Below are 16,789 nucleotides of genomic sequence, written 5' to 3' on the forward strand. Positions count from 1 at the left end.
TGACACCAGGCTCTCCCACCACCTCAGGAGGTTGGCGGGTGAAGCACATGTGCCCACGGTGGCAGAGCAGAAGGACTGCCACAGCCCTCGCATGCAGCTCACCAAGGCTGTGCCGAACCTTCCCTTTCTCTGTTTTTAGAGGCACGTTGGGAACATGACACGCATCACCATCTCTAGTGAGCCAGCACGGTGCTTCTGCATGCTGGTTTCCTAGCTGTTAAACGTCAGCTCGTCAGCACAGCAATGATTTTTCTGAGAAGGAAGGCACTTCAAAGGACCCTACAAGCAAAGACTGCGTGCACACCATGCTCCAGGAGGCTACATGATCGTATCAAAGCTGCCAGGATGAAAAACCGACATTTGTTAAATAACGCGAGGTCACCTAGAAGATCTCAAAACACATAAAAACGCGTTAGAATTTTATTCAGACAAGAAATTAAGCAGCTCTACAATCAGGCCTATTATCTAACCTACTGCCTTGACGAGATCTTATAACAGCACAAAGTGCACACAATTCCAACCGCTGTTGAATCCTCCCTCATTCGACCAACATGTACACATTTAATATTTTCCTAGTTAGCCACGCATCTACAGCAAAGCCTGAAGAACTTCAAAGTATTTACAGTGCTGTATAAACAGAGTGCTATTCTCAAAGCCTTGTAACTGTCAAATCAAAGCTACCTTTCACAAGAACACTCAGAAGCGTTTCTCCTGGATGGTGGCTATTTGCCTGACAGTTTCAACTTTCTATCCCCAACCACAAGAAGGTTAAGGGCTTTTTTTTTTTTTTTTTTTGAGGCAGGAGAGCATTTTCTTGCTAACAAGCTGTCAAGCCGTTTCAGCTCTTTACTCCCTTCTCATTCATACACATAAAACACTGCAGAAAATTCCAATTCCGCTCGCGCAGGTTCTGAGAGGAGCTCCTCCACACCGAGGATGGCCTCAACCCTACTGCAACAGCTCCAATTGCAGAAGCTGTGGCTGCTCTGCTTTGACAGGCTACAGCTTATATTACACTGTGAATACACCTCTCATCAATCCTCAAACAAAACCAGATCGCTACGTAGATAAACCACTGCCATTTCGTAGGCAAAGAAACAGCGGTGTCAAGATGCCTCAAGTCACTTCAGCAAAATGCAGAGTAGAGCTCTGAGTAAGCTACAGAAGGGTCCACTGTTTGACCTTGGGGCACCTGCACCCTCTGTTCCAGTAGTACATAGGGCACTTGGGGGCCACGCAGTGACAAGATGGACAAATGCTGCTGAGCTCTTCCCACTCTGCTGACACGCAGGCAGGCCCTGGCCAAGGTAAGCAGAAGCAATACAGCAGCACTCCTTTCTTAAAAGGCCCAACATCAGAAAAACTGGACAGCTAGCTCAGAGGAACTGCTCACATGCTATCTGTGCCTGAATCACAACTACTCCGACCCAAATACAGAAGGAAGCAAACACTCCCTCCATTCTGTATGCAGTCAAATTATCACATATATCACGCACTCTTTCGGCTATAGATTGCATCTCTAAGGAGCACTTAAAATCACCATTGTTTTCAAGACTGCAGCACCCGGTTCTCAGTGAACTCTCAGAGGACATTGCTCCAGCACCTCTCAGCCTTGCTTTGTTGAGATAAATTGTGTCACATGTAAAGCATACTTGCCATTCTTTCTCCTTCAAAAGCATTTCATTGATTCCGGCTAGGCTTCAGAAACAAGCAGACAGACAAACCAGCCACCTTACTTCTCATCTCCATTCCCTATTCCACAAGCTCCTTCTCAGAGGCCAAGCTGGGAACAGCACACCTCTGCTTTTAAGTCTCTGAAAACTAAGGGATCTTGGAACATGTTCAGCTACCCAAAAGAGATAAGACTCATTCTTAAGATATAGTAAACTGCAATTTCCTAGCAGCCTTTCAAATAAATTCAGTGAGTGTCAACGAAGTAGATCAAAAACAGAGCGCCAAGCTCTGACTCTTGGTAACAACTCACAGAAGCAGGAGTGAAGCAAACATACCAACTCGGGGAGCAGCAGGTCACTTTCCACCACAGGCATGGTTTAGGACCTCAGACCAGATTTCAGGAGGTCACCAAGATAAAACCAGAAACCTACGCAGTTTAAAGGCACATCTCAAATTCTGGTACCAATCACATTTCCAGAGAAGCATGTGAGACCAAAACAGTAAAGGCGGGCAAAACAACCCCTGCCCTGTCCTGCCCTCCCCCTCTTTTCCCAATATAGAAGCACATCCGTTAGAGCAGAATAAAATCAAGGTTTAGATCACAGGCTTAATACTTCTTCCAAAAATTTTTACTGTCACTGATTATGATAATTGAATATTCTTCGTATTCCTACAGACATCTGATCCTTTTAACTCCAGTTGAATTCTTGCTCCTGATGATTCTCACAGCGTGAGTTTCACTGCTTAATTGCAACCACGCTAAATATTCTACCATCAATTTACACTGCATGTTCTGTATCATCAGACGGCCATGAAGCAGCACAAACTTCTTACAGCTCAGCAGCTACGCTCCTCTTTTGCCCCCACTTGCACCTAACCATGGCTTCTCTTTTCACACACAGCAGACATGTTTTGGGAGAAACACTTTTGGCAGAAAGGATAAGGTAAGCTGAAGGAATCACTCCCAGGCAAGAGAAGCTGTAACAAATAGGTGTAAATAACATTTAGCAAGTTTAGCAGACTCTTAGGGGTACAGTTAGGTGTGCGTTCCTATTGGCAGCAATGCCAGCTGAAATGACTGCTGCTACCAAGATTTACTTCCACCCCTGCACCACACTGTCTGATGTTCCAGTACCACCGCGTGCCTGGCCAAACAGCAAACTACTTTGGCAAACCGATGCAGGCTAAATATAACCTTTTTTATTCCTTTTTCATTTTTTTGTGCCCCGCTACTTATAGCCCAGATCGGTCCCTTGATCCATTTCAGCATCCAGAAGCTCAGGCAGCACTGGCACAAGGAAGGGTTGGCACGAGGTCCAGAAGCCAGGCTCCTCAAAAGATGTCTTGCTATTGTTACAGAGTTAACCAGTGCCTGTAAGATGCCGTGGGCTTAAAGAAACTTCCAAAATCTCGTAACAGATGGGGTCAGGGTTTTTTTCCTCAAATTTGTCAAGATCATCTGCAGTCCCTAACTCTGTGTAAGGTCCCTGTTCCGTGCTTGCACAGCCCTACCGCGACAGATCTCCTGCCCCAAAATAATTAAAACAGGAGAAGAAAAACATAATGAAACAAGTAAAAATATGAGGAAAGGCATTTTAAACACGACAGGCACACAGTACTCAGACCAAAGGAGAAAAAAAAAAATCAGCAAAGAAATCTCCTCCCATTCACAAAATGCATTCAAAACCTGAGTTAACACCTTCATTTTGCCAGCAGGAAGACTAGAGGGACTCCAGCTGAGCTTGTAAGCAGGAAATCCTAGCCCACAGCAAATCTTGCTGGGTTAAAGGACTTGATATCTATGTAAACAGACCACAGACCTTACTGAGGCACCGAGATTTCTGTGAAGTCCAAGGCCGTGCAAACTAGATAGCAGGATTTTATGAAGGCTGCCCGCCTCGCTCTGAAGAAATCCCAGTAAACTTCTAGAAAGTGGGAGAGATCAAATCCTGCTGGGTAACACAGCTGACATTTAGGATGTGAATGAGTTTGAGTACTCACTTGAGCCTTGGTTGCTCTCCAAGATAAGGATAAGGAATTTGCTTTTTTCCCACTGAATTTATAAAAGACCAACCAACTCTAAAGCCACACACACAGTTTGCAAGGCAACAGAACTGCCACAGTGTGCTAGGAACTCAAGAAGAAACAAAAATCTAGAAAGAAGTCTGGTAGAAATAGCGATGGAAATTCAACATGTTACAGAGCAGCAAGTCTTCGAACAGGAAAGATGGATCAAAGGTTACTCCATTCTTATCCACCTCGCACGTACAAATCATTCACAAGAATTGTTCCGTATCAATATTTTAGACTTGTGGCTTACAGGTGCCTTAGTTTTGATATTCGGATGTTCAGTGACAAATGCAGCTGTGGACTAACTGAAAATAATCCAAGTACGCGAACTGTGAAGATTAAATGCAAGATGAGCAGGGAGGGAAGCGTGGGGAAGAAAGAGTCTGTGCTCTTTGTATTCATAATATACAGAAGAGATCTACAAAGTTTCTGGTTGTATGAACAGAAACCTATTTATTTTCTTGCACATAAAAATTCAGGTCCTGCCTAGAAGACCATGTTGACCGACAAACTAGTGAACTGATCTCAAGAGCCAAAAGAAAAGCATCTTCCCCAAACCTCTCAAAAGCCCCAAAATACACTGCATGCACCCTTCCCCCCAAAAGAAAATGGTTACAACTGCATTGTCACATTCTTGCTATTTCCCTCACACCACAGCAGAGCACAGCTTCTCTCAGAACTTTTTGATTGCATCTACCAAATAATTTGCCCTGGAAAAAAAAAATATATATATATACATATATAAATATGTATATATATACATATATAAATATGTATATATATATATATATGTATATATATATATATATATATATACTGGGAAGTCAGAAACATAACTTCTACCAAACACTGTCCAAGTACAAACCAAGTACATGTATGCACACAAAGTACATCCCCAGAAGAATTGCTAACACCAACCTGACCAAAGACTGAGCAACTGAATGGGAGGGGGGGGGGACTTAGACAAAAACTTGTTTAGGGTTTTTTTTTAGTTGGTTTTGTTCACACTTATTTAACGTCAATGATTGATTAACATTTTGGATAAAGGAGGTCTTTGTTAATGGTTCAGCATCTCCACCCCTTCAATTAAGGTGTTAAGAGTTCACAACAGTGCAGTGAGACCCAAGAACCCAAGGCCCCTTTGCCACAAAAAAAAAAAAAAAAAAACCCCACCATCAAAAGCTCTACCTTCAGTGGGAAAATTCCCAAATCCCAAAACTGCTACCGTTGCTAACTCCAACTTAAAATAAGAATGCTGTCTTTCTTTTGTTGTTTGAGGAGGAGCCAGCAAGGGGAGAAAATATGAGCCCTTGAGCCATTTTTATGCTCTGAGTAAGAAAAAAGGTCACATTCATTACAAATCACCTTTTCTGGAGATCACTGTTAAAGAAAACAAAAAAACAACCAGAGCCATCACACAAAACGATCCAAAACGGCTATAATATCTCACAGGAGCAACTCCTAAGATTTCCAGGATAAAGTTGACCGGGCTGCTATGGGATACAGACACATACATGCACTTGTGCTGGAGGAAGGCACTCCAGCCACCTGCCAGCCCTTACTCGGCACCACCAGCCCCACACCTGTAGCACCCCACCACCACAAGCATTACAGCCCCAATATAAAGCTGGAGAGAGGAGAACAAAAAGAAGAGAGGACTAATGCTCTTTAGGTATGTCAATTCTTTCATTTCATACCCTGTGGGTTTTTTTATTTGATTTCACATAGCACATTGCTTAGCTTCTCAATACTTGTTTTTGTAACGTGTTGAGCAATCACTGACTGCATGTTAACTTCCAACAAAACAGAAGAAAATAAGCTTCACTTCCTTTCCTGGTTTTAAAGGTTGATGCATTTAAGGATGCTTCCCAACTCCTATCATGTCTGTGTAGGCTTCTCATGGAGAAATCCAGGACAAAATACTTACAAAGGAAGATAAAAACATTACTGGAACCCCTCAAAACTGGAAGAGCTGTTTCCTCTGCCTCCTCCAACTCTATTTTGACAGCAGAGCAGCCAGTCACCCACAAGACTTGGCGAGACAAGCCTGACTTGTCACAGCCTCCTCTCCTCAGCCCCAAGTCGGTGAGGTTAACAACTGCCCCAACCAAGGAGAAGCTGCTGCTTTCCAAGGTGAGCACTATGAGACCTGCTGCTCACCTCCCAGGTCTTGTTCTGTCTCCAAGCAAGGTTTGGCATCTAAAGAATAAAAGCATCTTCCCTTTCATACTGTCAGGCTTAGAACTGTTCCATAATAAGCTCTAAACTTTCACTTATTTGTTCACTTTTTTCTACTTGCATCATGCCAATTTACTGACCGATTTATCGTTTTGTTTACTACTAAGCCACTAACTGTGTCACCATCCCACCTTCATGTTTTATGCCCAAATGATAACCCACTGTTGACTGTCGCTTCTGATTCTTCCCATCTGTGTCCTGTGTCATGCTTTGTCTACTCTCCCAGAACATCCATCTCCATCGATGCAATACAGCACGATGGCCTCATGAACAGAACGCAGGACCACACAGAAGTGCAGGACACTCTTTCATCCCAAAAGTGAAACCTCACTGCTTGCACGTACCTACGTGTCCCATCACTTCCCTTACCATTTGGACTCTACAGCATCGTTCTCGAACAGGCTGCCCAGAGAAGCAGTGGATACCCTATCCCTAGAGGCGCTCAAGGTTGGATTGGAGAGGGCTCAGGGCAGCTTGAAGTGGTGGGAGGCAACTCTGTTGACAGCAGGCAGTTGCAATTGAGTGGGCTTTAAGGCCCCTTCCAGCCCAACGCATTCTCTAATTCTTCCCATCATCCAACTCTAGAACTTGCAGACTCTCTGCAGAAGCCTCCCTCACTCTGCTGACAGCCCCTGCTCACCTCTTTGCAGTAGGTCAGGTCACAGGCTCCCCATCACGTACACACGTGCGGTGCCTAGCAAAAACTCATACGACCATTTCCTCTGCCTTCAGATACTTCTGCTCACAATCCTTACACGTAAGACCTTTTCCCACACTTCTAGCATCCCAGACTCCCCTTGTGCAACTACATCACACACAGCCCCACACTGAACGCTCAGCTTCCCTCTGCTTTCACCCCTGAACAGCACGCGCTGCTCCCCAGCTCCAGAGCCCCACAGTTCCCTGGCAGACACACATACACCACCTTCTTGCCAAAAGCCCTTCATAGCCCGTTCCCTGGCTCCTAGTGCTTCCCCGCAACTTGGCCTCCTCCTCCCAGCTACTCCAGCCCCGGTTCCTCGCACCCTCCCCTCGCTACGTTCCCTCCTCCCGTACTAACTCCAGCATACCTCGTGCTGCGTGCAGCTCTCCACATCCCTTCACGCAGACACCGATATCTCAATTCCCCCCTGCAACAAAGCCCCCACCCCTTCCTCACAGCCTATCCCAAACGATCACGTCCTCACTGCACCCCTCGCCTCCCGCCCCGGCATCCCGGCCCCGCACACCTTTGTGTCCCGACCCAGAGGTCAGACCCAGATCCCTCCCCACCGGTGCCAGCTCCCTGTCCCCGAACACCCCGCACCGCAGTCCCCAAAAGGTCCCCCATCCCCTCCTGGGACTCAGCCCCGAAGCCCCATGTGCCGCACGCAGCACACACCTCAGTGCCTGTCGCTCACAGCCCCCTCCCCGCAGCCCCCGGGGCAGCCCGAAGCCCCCGCACAGCGCAGCATCGCGCGTACCTCTCCGCAGCCCCGCACGCACCGATCTCCCCCCGCCCGCCGCGCATCCCCGTGCCGCCGCCCCACCGCACGGCCCCGGCCCGCGGGCGGCGCTCTCCCCCAGGCCCCCAACTCTCAAACTTTGGGCGGGCGGCGGCCGTCGCCGGGGGGCGGTTTGAAGCGGGGGGAGGGGGAAGGAGGGGGGAGATGGTTGGCGCGGGGGGGGGGGGCAGTGCCCGAGAGCCGCCTCCCCTCACTCACCGCCGGCCGCTGGGGGAGGGGCGGGGGCCGCGGCCGGGCTCAGCCCCGGGCGGGAGGGGGCGGCGCGGCGTCTCCCCCCGGCGGCGGCGGGTCCTTCCCCCTCCCGCAAACACACACAGGCTCCATTGTCCGCCGGCGCCTCCCCCCCCTCCTCGCCGCACGCGTGGTACCGCCCATCGCAGCCCCTCTCTCGCGCTCCCCACCCCCCGCCCCCTCCCGCTCCCCTCTTTTTCACCACGCACCGCTTCTCCCCCCTCTCCCCCCACCTCACGGCCCGCGCCCCGCTCCCGCCCGCCTCCCCCCTCCCGCCGCGTCCCGCAACCCGCGGAGAGCGATGGTACCGCCCGTCGCGCGCGCCCCGCCCCGGGAATGGTACCGTCCCCGACTCACTCCGGCGGCAGGACCGCCTCCTACTCCCCGTTCCGGGCAGTGGTCTCGCCCGGCCTCCCGACCCGCCCCTGCCCAGCGAGGGGGCGGGGATTGCTCCCCTTCCCCCCCCCACCCCTTCCCGCCCTCCCCTCCCCTATCCCCCCGCACGCGCTCCCCTCCCGCCTTCGCCTGCACGGTGGTAGCAGCCGGGCTCTTAAAGGGACAGGCGCGGCGCCCCCCGCGCCTGCAAGCAGCGCTGCCCCGACCTCCCGCTGGCCGCGCCCCTAACCTTAGCATAGCCCCACCCCCATCCGCGGTGGCCCCGCCCCTCCGTCCCTTTTAAAGAGACGGCGCGCCCACCGCGGGCTGCCCGCCCCCTAACGGCCCCCTAAAGCGGGCACGGCCGTCGGGGAGCTGCGCTCCTTCGGGCCGCTGAAGCCGGGCGTGAAAATTGCCTTCCTCGCGCTTCCGAACGGAGCCGAGGGCTTCTTCTGGTGAAGGCAGCACCAGGCCGGGCAGCAGCCCGCAGGTGAGCGGAGAAACGGGGCAGCGGTGGCAAACAGACACAACCTATCGGCACGTAGGTGTGCCCTGGGGTCTCGTCCTGAGTACATGGCCCATGTTTGGGGACTGAGCACGGTGAGGTCTTCTGAAGCTTTGTGGTGGCCTCCCATCCTTCTCAGCCCGTGATTTATTCAGTGAAAAGAGTGCTTTCAGCATCAGCCAATCCTCACCTCCAAAATACGTCCTTAAAATGGGCGATCCCGTGGGCTACAAGCGAGATCCTTCCACCTCGCAGCTGCCAGAGGTGGCACAGAACCACTGCAGCGTCCTTGGGGAAAGCAGGCTGCTGGTTTTTGCATATCCACAATGCTTGAATAACCAGTTTTGCCAATACACCAGAAGCGAACAGAAATGCAGTGGGCTCTCCCTCTATCCTCAGATGACCTGCCCTGCCAGGTCCCTCTTCCACCTCTAGCACCATCCCACATGGCAACCCTGGCAGCACACGGTGCCATTCTTGCAGATGAAACCACCTCCTCTGCCCTCGTTCCCCAGGTGGCTTTTCCTCTTCTCCAGTCCCGGTCCGAACGCTCTTCTGCACAATACTAAAGGCAAGACCTGGCTACAACTTCCTCAACAGGGCAACAGTAGCTAACTCGAACCTGGGAAGCTATTAGACGTTCTTCCTCGAGATGGATACTTCTTAGCAGCAGCCCTCAATCCTTTCAATTTGCAGACCCACCGGACAGACAGACTTTCAACCCCTTGACTTTTTTCAGACAAGTCCCATTCCCCTGATCCCTGACCCCAAGGTGGCACTCCCAGTCCCAGGCTAGTCTTTCCAACCCATCCACCACTGCTAGTCCTAGGGGAACCTTCCAGCTGACATCAGTAACCTTGTGGAAAATGATAGTGAAAACACCTAACTGTGCTCAGCTCTGCTTGGAACTACCATCTCTGCTGCCATGGGCTCTGCCCACTCCGTTACTGATGTACAAGCCTTACCCACTTTTACATCGATACAGGCCTACATTTTGGTAACACTAATCCACACTTTCTCCTCTCCCTTGCACTTCCCCCTCCAGAGATTGGCTGACAAAGCCCAGGAGAGGCTGCAGCACTGGTGGCTGCACAGAATGCACAGGTCGAAGCAGCAAATCACTGCATATGGGTCAGATACACCCGTGGTGCTGTGGGCCTAAGAGCCACTCCTGCTCTCACTGATAGCACGCACCCACGGTGGTTTGTTGAAGAGGAAGCTTGCTTACCCTGGGCAGTAGAGGCTGGGATTTTTCACTCTAAGGAGAGTGAAAAAGCCAGATACCCGGCCTCACTTCTCTGAAGGCATGTTTCGATAATCCTACCCTGTGCTTCAGCCCTGACAAATACAACAGCAGTGATAAGCAAGAGGTGTTAGTGGGCTGCTGCTCTTGTTCTCGTTCCTCCTCTGGCCAAGTACTTTGCTGTCTTTTCCCTGGAGGAGTTACAGGGGGAAAGGGAGCATAAAATGCTCCGAGCTCACATATGCTGTGGTTCCTCTGGCTCCTCTCCCATCCCCCTAACCCCATCCCCCCACATTTCAAACAGTTATAAATGACTGTGCAACTCTGCAGGCAGCGGTCTCAAATAACCACACCGAGCCTCTCCCCTCCAACGGCTTTATGTCTCTTCCTTCCTCTCTTTGGGGCTCTGGATTGCCACAATCAAGGTGTTCTCCTTCACCCTCAGGAGTTAAGTTGATGCTGCACCCGCTGCCTTTGGGAATTTGCCACAGCAAACCACCACAAGCAGTGAATTCCCAAGGCAGAGATTCTCAGCCGCGAAATCTCTGGTGCTGTCCTTGAAGGGTTCCACCATGGGAACTGACAACAAGAGGCTCCCAAGCGACATTCACTGTGACAACAGGCTGTAACACAGCTAAGTCAAGCCCCAGACCACAGAGCCATCCTGGCCAATCTGGAGAGCGTCACCTTATGTCAAGGCTTGCCTCCCTTTGGCCACGCTTCTAATGGCAGCACTGGAGAAGGCAGCTGTGCCCGGCTCTGCAGAGTGCTCCAGCAAATCCAAGAACATCACAGAAACAGTGCAGCACACCACCCTGGGTACGCTCCCCTCACAGCTCCCTGGCAGCAGCAGTGTCAGAAGACCAGCTTTTCAACTCAGAAGCAGGTTCCTCTTCCATCAGTGCGAAGCAAGCCTAAGGAAAGTTGCTACAGGAGCTCCAGCTCTGCAGAACAGATTAGACGAGATAGGACAGCCAGCAAAATACATTTGCATTACACTTGCTATAGATGCTGGCACACCCCAATCCCAGCTTTTATGCTCTTTAGGGGCCTGGCCCTGCAAATACTGAGTTTTACATGTGTAAGTAGAGTCCCACTGAAATACAATGGAGTTACTCATGCAAATAATATTAAGAGTGTGTAGGGCTGTGGCTCCTCCATCTGCAGCAGACTTTGAGGATCCTGCCACACTCTCTCTCACATACAGTCACTGCCACACATTGATGCCAGTCAAACTGTTTATGTAGCCACACTCACAGGTGAACCACTTAAGCAATCCAACTTTTCCTTAAAAGCTTTACTAACAAGAAAACTCCTTAACACCACACCAGCTCCAATGCAGATTTCATCCCTGCAAGTGACTGAACTGGCACAACTGGAGGAGGTGAAAACATCTGAAGAGAAGGAACTTTTGAAAATGGGATTGAGGGCAGGCGAGATGGCGACACAGAGCCTTACCATGTGGAGGCTGGAGGCACGACTCTTGTCTGAAGTTACACCCTGCTGACCATCCACTCTCTGAAGCTAAACCAGCTCTAACCACACAGCCGCTCCATGTGAAAGAAACATCACCTCATGTGAAACAGCAGAATGTGCCTTTCCAGCCACTTAAAAATGTTTCCTCAAGAAAATTTGCTGCCACTCAGAAGAATCTGCAGACAGTTATTATTTCCAGGATCAGGGGCATACACTCCTCCCTACGGGTATGGGATGCAGTCGCCACGTGCATCTGTGGTTGGTACACCACTGCTCCTGCAGTCAAAGGATCCCTCATCATTAGCTTTGACGTGGCACACGTTGGCCACGCAAAGTGTTCCCCCCAGTTTTTTCAGTTTATGGGCTATTTTATCTCCAGCAACTCTGCGCTGAAATTGCATCACATATTTCCTGTCTGCTGAGGCAAGATTTCCCACTTTCAGTGTGATCATAACCTTCCAGCTCCACTACGTCCTTAGGAGTTCTGTTCTCTGTACTGCTTCCTGACTTCTTTATTCATGTACACCTGTGGAAAGTCAGTGTAAAATGCCAACACGGTTGGAAATGAAGAACATACATCACTGGGAGGATATTTTGCTTTGTTTGCTTTGGGTCTGGGGCTTTTTGCCCTCTTTCAGCTCTGGTGCAAATACTCAGAAGAGCTGCAGGACCAAAGATGGACTGCACCCTGTGAAATCTTCTTCTTACTAGCTCTGGGTTTTACATGTCTTTGTGTTCTAATGAGCCTTCTCAAAAGAAAACAATCCATTCTGTGAGGAACCCGGGTGATGATGGTTCTCATAGCACCGTGATCTTTCTACTCAGGCGTAGGAGAGACGTCTTCATGGATTGTGCTGTGAAATGAAGTCTAAATCTGGGTGGTGTAAAAGAGACAGCAAAGGACCACAGCAAAGGGTAGTTTAACATCCCCCATTAACTTGGAAAAAAACCTCCTCTTCCAAAAAAAATTTATCTGTACTAAATCATTCCAGAAAGATGAGGAAATCAGGAATAGGGGGAGGGGGGCAGATCTCTGTGGCTTTGTCTGCAGTTCAGTTTCTTTTAGCATTAGATGCTACTCTGAGCCCAGTCAGTGTTGCCCATCCATAAACCCGCAAACACCAAAGTACATTCCTAACTGGTTTCAGGTGAATGGTCCCTCTGCACCTTGATGTGTGTGGAACCATCCAAACTCACAGAGAAGGGAAATGCTAACATACCCCTAACAATATCTATATCTTTATGTGCAGACACATATACACCTTCTTGCAAAAACACACATACACATCCCTACTTCTGTCCCCGCTCCTGGCATAAAGCCACCTGTAGCTCACCTACATGGATTCACAATGCTTTGTTGGCTGCAGAGGGTGCAGATGTCTGCTGTGAAGGCCGGCAGTGCAGGCTGCACAACATCACCCTGTGGCAACAGCATACAGATGATGGCAAACTCAGCTAGGGCAAATAATGCCTCACTCTCACTTTCCCTATCAGCAAGGAGAAGCATTTAATCTGGTGTTTTCCTCCTGTTCACTCATCAATCTCAGAACAACCTGAGCCCTAAAAGGGTTTGGGTTGGAGTACTGAACCAGACCTGTGGTTAAAATATGTGACAGAAATGCACCTCCAGGCAGCCTTCTAGTAGATGTGCCCTTCTTCAAGGGCTGACTAACCTCTGCTCCCCAGGAGAAACACTTCTTAAACTCAATATAAGTAAACTTCTATTTACACACACAACTTTCAAATTATCCCACAACAAAACTGAAATGTGATGAACAAATCCCACACATTATAACATTCCAGTCACAGGAAGCTCTTGCCTTATTTAAAGAGTCGTCTCCAAAGTCAATAAGGAGGTACGAGGCAAATGCTATGCAGCAATACAGATAAATGCTCGGTTTTATCTTCTGTGATTAAAGAAGAAAAAAGAAGGAGGAGAGAAGAGATACTGAATCAGAAGGGAAATCAGGTAAACAGAATCTGGGGAAACATATGCTCATGCAACGCATGAAAAATACGAACTGATACAAAACAGAGGTGGAAAAATTTGGCACACGGGAGATTCCAAAACCAATGTTTGCCCAGGAACACTGTTCCCATTACACTGCTCCTGTGTTTTACAGAGAAGCGCCAACATACACCAAGCGCTGTGGCCCAGCCAGGAGAATTTGGCTGCGGAACTGCCTGGCCCTTGAGCATTTTAAGATTCTCAGCCACCACTTTACACTCCCTTTGTATGTGTATGATTGTCTTTGACTGCAATGAGAAAAGGCATGGCAGCAGTCCAGAAAATTGCCAAGCACACCTCCTGCTTCCATTCAGCCACCTGACGAGCCTATTCCAAGACAGCAAGCACCCTAGCACAGCCACGCAGCCCTATGATGCCAGCCCCACCACACAGAGGGGCACACACACGTGCGATTTCATGGCATCAAACCAACCAAACAAAATGTTAACCCCAAAGGAACATTTCCAAGAAAGTCACGAAGTGCTGAAGAAAGCACCTTTCATTAGGAGCATCCTTTGCACAGGGTAAGTGGAGGAAGGCTAAGCCTGCCCTTAGACAGACAGAAATCATCTGTGGCCAGCATGTACAACAGCCCTTTTAGCATAGTAGGCTCCTTGTCCCTCGCTGCACTGCTCCTCCAGCATCCAGCTGCTTGGGGTGCCCGCCGTACAATGGGCAGCAGCACCACAGACCACAGCTACCCCTACAGTCAGAGCACAGATGTTTGAGGGTAAAATGTGGCTCACATCTCTCCCACGAGGCTACAATAAAATAAAAATAACTTCAGCATGACTTCCCCTCTAGATCGCACATGAAGAAGAACCCAAGCCCCCACGGTACTGCAGACTGGCCCATTAAAGTGAATGGTTAAATCCTCGCTATGAAAAAGTAGGCGTTGTTGTCTGTTTTGTGAGGCAGAAATCAATATTCCCGCCTCCTCTCCTTCTGTTATTTCACCTTGAGATACTCATACTCAGATAGATGAGATCTGAATCTTCCTCCCCGCTACTGCAACTTTTCTCTCCCCAGCACTTCACAGGGTCATCGATGTTCTCGCAGCCCTAACCCGCCTGTAATTTACCACTCGGCTCCCTAAACCGAGCGCCACTGGGGACTGACGCAGTGACTCATTTTCCTTCCAAATCACACCATTGTGCCTATTTCTAACTATTTATCTACGCCCTCTATCTCAGTCATTTGGCTCCCCGTGTGCTCCAATAACAACCCTCTCTCTGCCGCAGCCTCTTTCCTCCCCTTGCCCCTATAATTCGCTCCCTGGTGCTAGCCTTCTTCCATACCACGGCCATCTCATACAAATGATGTTTTGCTGCAAAACGCTCCTTCTGCTCCCTCTTAAGCTAACTGCGGGGGGCAGCTCGGTTAAGCCTGTGAACGGGGTGGAGGGAGCGAGGTGAGAAGGACCCGAGTGACTGACATTCAGCCCAAGCACGCCCGAAGCGATGCTGGCTGGGGAGAGACAAGCAGGGCAAGATAAGCTAGCAGCACACAGCAACAGCTGCTCCCGCAACGAGGTTTCCCTTTGGCAGCTGAGACTCAGGGGCTGGGACCGATTCCCGCAGATCAGGTAGAGGTAATGCCAGGCTGCCTGGGCTGATCTGATGAGTCCTCTTGGATGCGGCTCTGCCTACTATCATGCCTTCCTCTGTCACCTAGGATTAGACAACTGCAATATGCTCTGCTTGGCACCATGCTTTAAATCCATTCATAAACTGAAGGCAGTGCAGAATTCAGCACTCTGTGAGATAAGCCACGTCTCTCACCCACGATCATTCTCACATTTGCGCTCCATTTTTATGCCATCTGACCGCTGCTTTCCAGACAGATTTTAACATGTTCCTACTGACCATGAGTGCCTTGCACACTAGAAACCTTCCCACCTGAGAAATCACCTCTTCTCACACTTCGGAAGCAGCATAAAAGGCAATGGTTGTTGTGACTCGATGCTGAGGAATCCCTTCCCCAGCTGGATGGAAACAGACAGCAGTCGGCCGCATTTGGCATCACATCCTAGCACCCCAAGGATGTGCAAATTTGCACAGGTACTAAGGAGAGCGGTGCTGAGGGCTGTTCAGTCTCTAATCTGCCATTGTTTGCCGGTGACAGCCTGATGAAATTGCTTGAGTTATAATGAAGACAGTTTTCATTATCTGTCATTTAAAAATGTCAGGGGAGCTCAGGCTGAATGAATAGGCGCTACTTGTTGTTTCAAACAGCTTTTGATGAAGGCAATACATTTGAGAAGTGCTAGTCACTGATTTATAGGTGCTGCACAAAGATTACATAAAACAGTGAAAACTCTCCAAAGAAAACAATCAGATTTCCCCCTTGCTCTTCAGACACCGGTTCACTATCAGCTCGTGCTGCTGACTTTCTCCTGCAATAATCATCGGCGGCTTTTCAGATCTGCAAGATGACAGAGGACCATACAGACAAAAACAGGCATCTTCTCTATCTCTATTAGAGGGCACTTGAGAGTTCTGGCACAGCTACATAAACGCCTCACTCCAGTTCTGCATTTTCACTTATGTGCTTGGACTACTTCAGCAACAGATGTAATGACTGGACATACTTCTGTCCAAACGTTTTGCTAGTCCCTCTCTGTTGAAGGTGTTGGCCTCTCACAGCTGAACTGCAAGAACAGACTGTGTGAAAGTTCCTAGCCCATCTGAGCACAAAATCTGCTAGCTTCTTTTAAACTATGCCTGTTTATTCCTTTGTATGGATGCATCTGCTCACAATACCTGCCTTGCAGATCCTGAGAGACACCTAGGACAGCATGTTTCTTTTCTGAGTACATCTTTATATCTCAGAGCATCAATGTAACAAGTGAGATGTGTAGGGGACCAGCTGCAGTAATGTTACCTTCATGAGATACAGCCATTGTGCCTCAGATTGCTTGCAACGTGGGCAGCTCCTGCAGACAGCCTGTACCTCATGCCTGTCCTTTCTCAGATCACAACAAAATGAATACCAGAAGCCCAGCCAGCAGACAAGGACTGCAGGTAACATTCTGGCTGTGCTGTTTTTAAGAACCACTTGCATTTTTGGCAATTGCTTTTATATGAGTACCCGGCATCAAAGGGTGCAGCATGAATCTCTAGTAAGCACTTACATCTTGAAGCACAGGTACCTTCAGCTTAAGAATGAGACAATGGCAAAGATCGCTGCTTTATACAACTGCTGCCTGCCCTGGTCCCATGCAAGTCACTTAGCTTCCTCCCCCAGTTCACTATCTCCCCACGCACAGAAGCTGCAGTGTCCCTCACGGCATCCCACTTCTCAGTGTTGTGCACGTTGTCCAAAACTAAGAATTGATGGCACCGAAGGAGGGAAGGATGGAGCCTTCAGAAGGTGGACTCTGTAAGTCACAGATGTGGGGGAGAAATAACAGTTGTTCTGAGACCCGATCACTTCCGCATCTTGTTTCCATTAGGACAATGTTT

The 16,789-nt window shown here is 49.3% G+C and overlaps 1 protein-coding gene across 5 annotated transcripts in view; it reads right to left on the minus strand.

Moving 5' to 3' along the window:
• Positions 1 to 16,789, minus strand: part of BCL9 (BCL9 transcription coactivator) — a 53,627-nt gene that overhangs the window by 21,110 nt on the left and 15,728 nt on the right. For 4 of the 5 annotated variants that reach the window (XM_065741884.1, XM_065741885.1, XM_065741886.1 and 1 more), the window contains exons 1-2: positions 7,686 to 7,883; positions 7,053 to 7,112 (exon numbers count right to left, since the gene is read on the minus strand). The exons of the other annotated variant lie outside the window; for it this stretch is intronic. The gene's annotated coding sequence lies outside the window, so the exon portion shown is untranslated. Of the gene's footprint in view, positions 1 to 7,052; positions 7,113 to 7,685; positions 7,884 to 16,789 lie in introns of those variants that run through there. 5 annotated transcript variants of the gene reach the window in all.

The sequence above is a fragment of the Cyrtonyx montezumae genome, unplaced genomic scaffold (assembly GCF_038088225.1).
Source record: "Cyrtonyx montezumae isolate F1298 unplaced genomic scaffold, pur_monq_1.0 scaffold_3, whole genome shotgun sequence".
Lineage (NCBI taxonomy): Eukaryota > Metazoa > Chordata > Aves > Galliformes > Odontophoridae > Cyrtonyx > Cyrtonyx montezumae.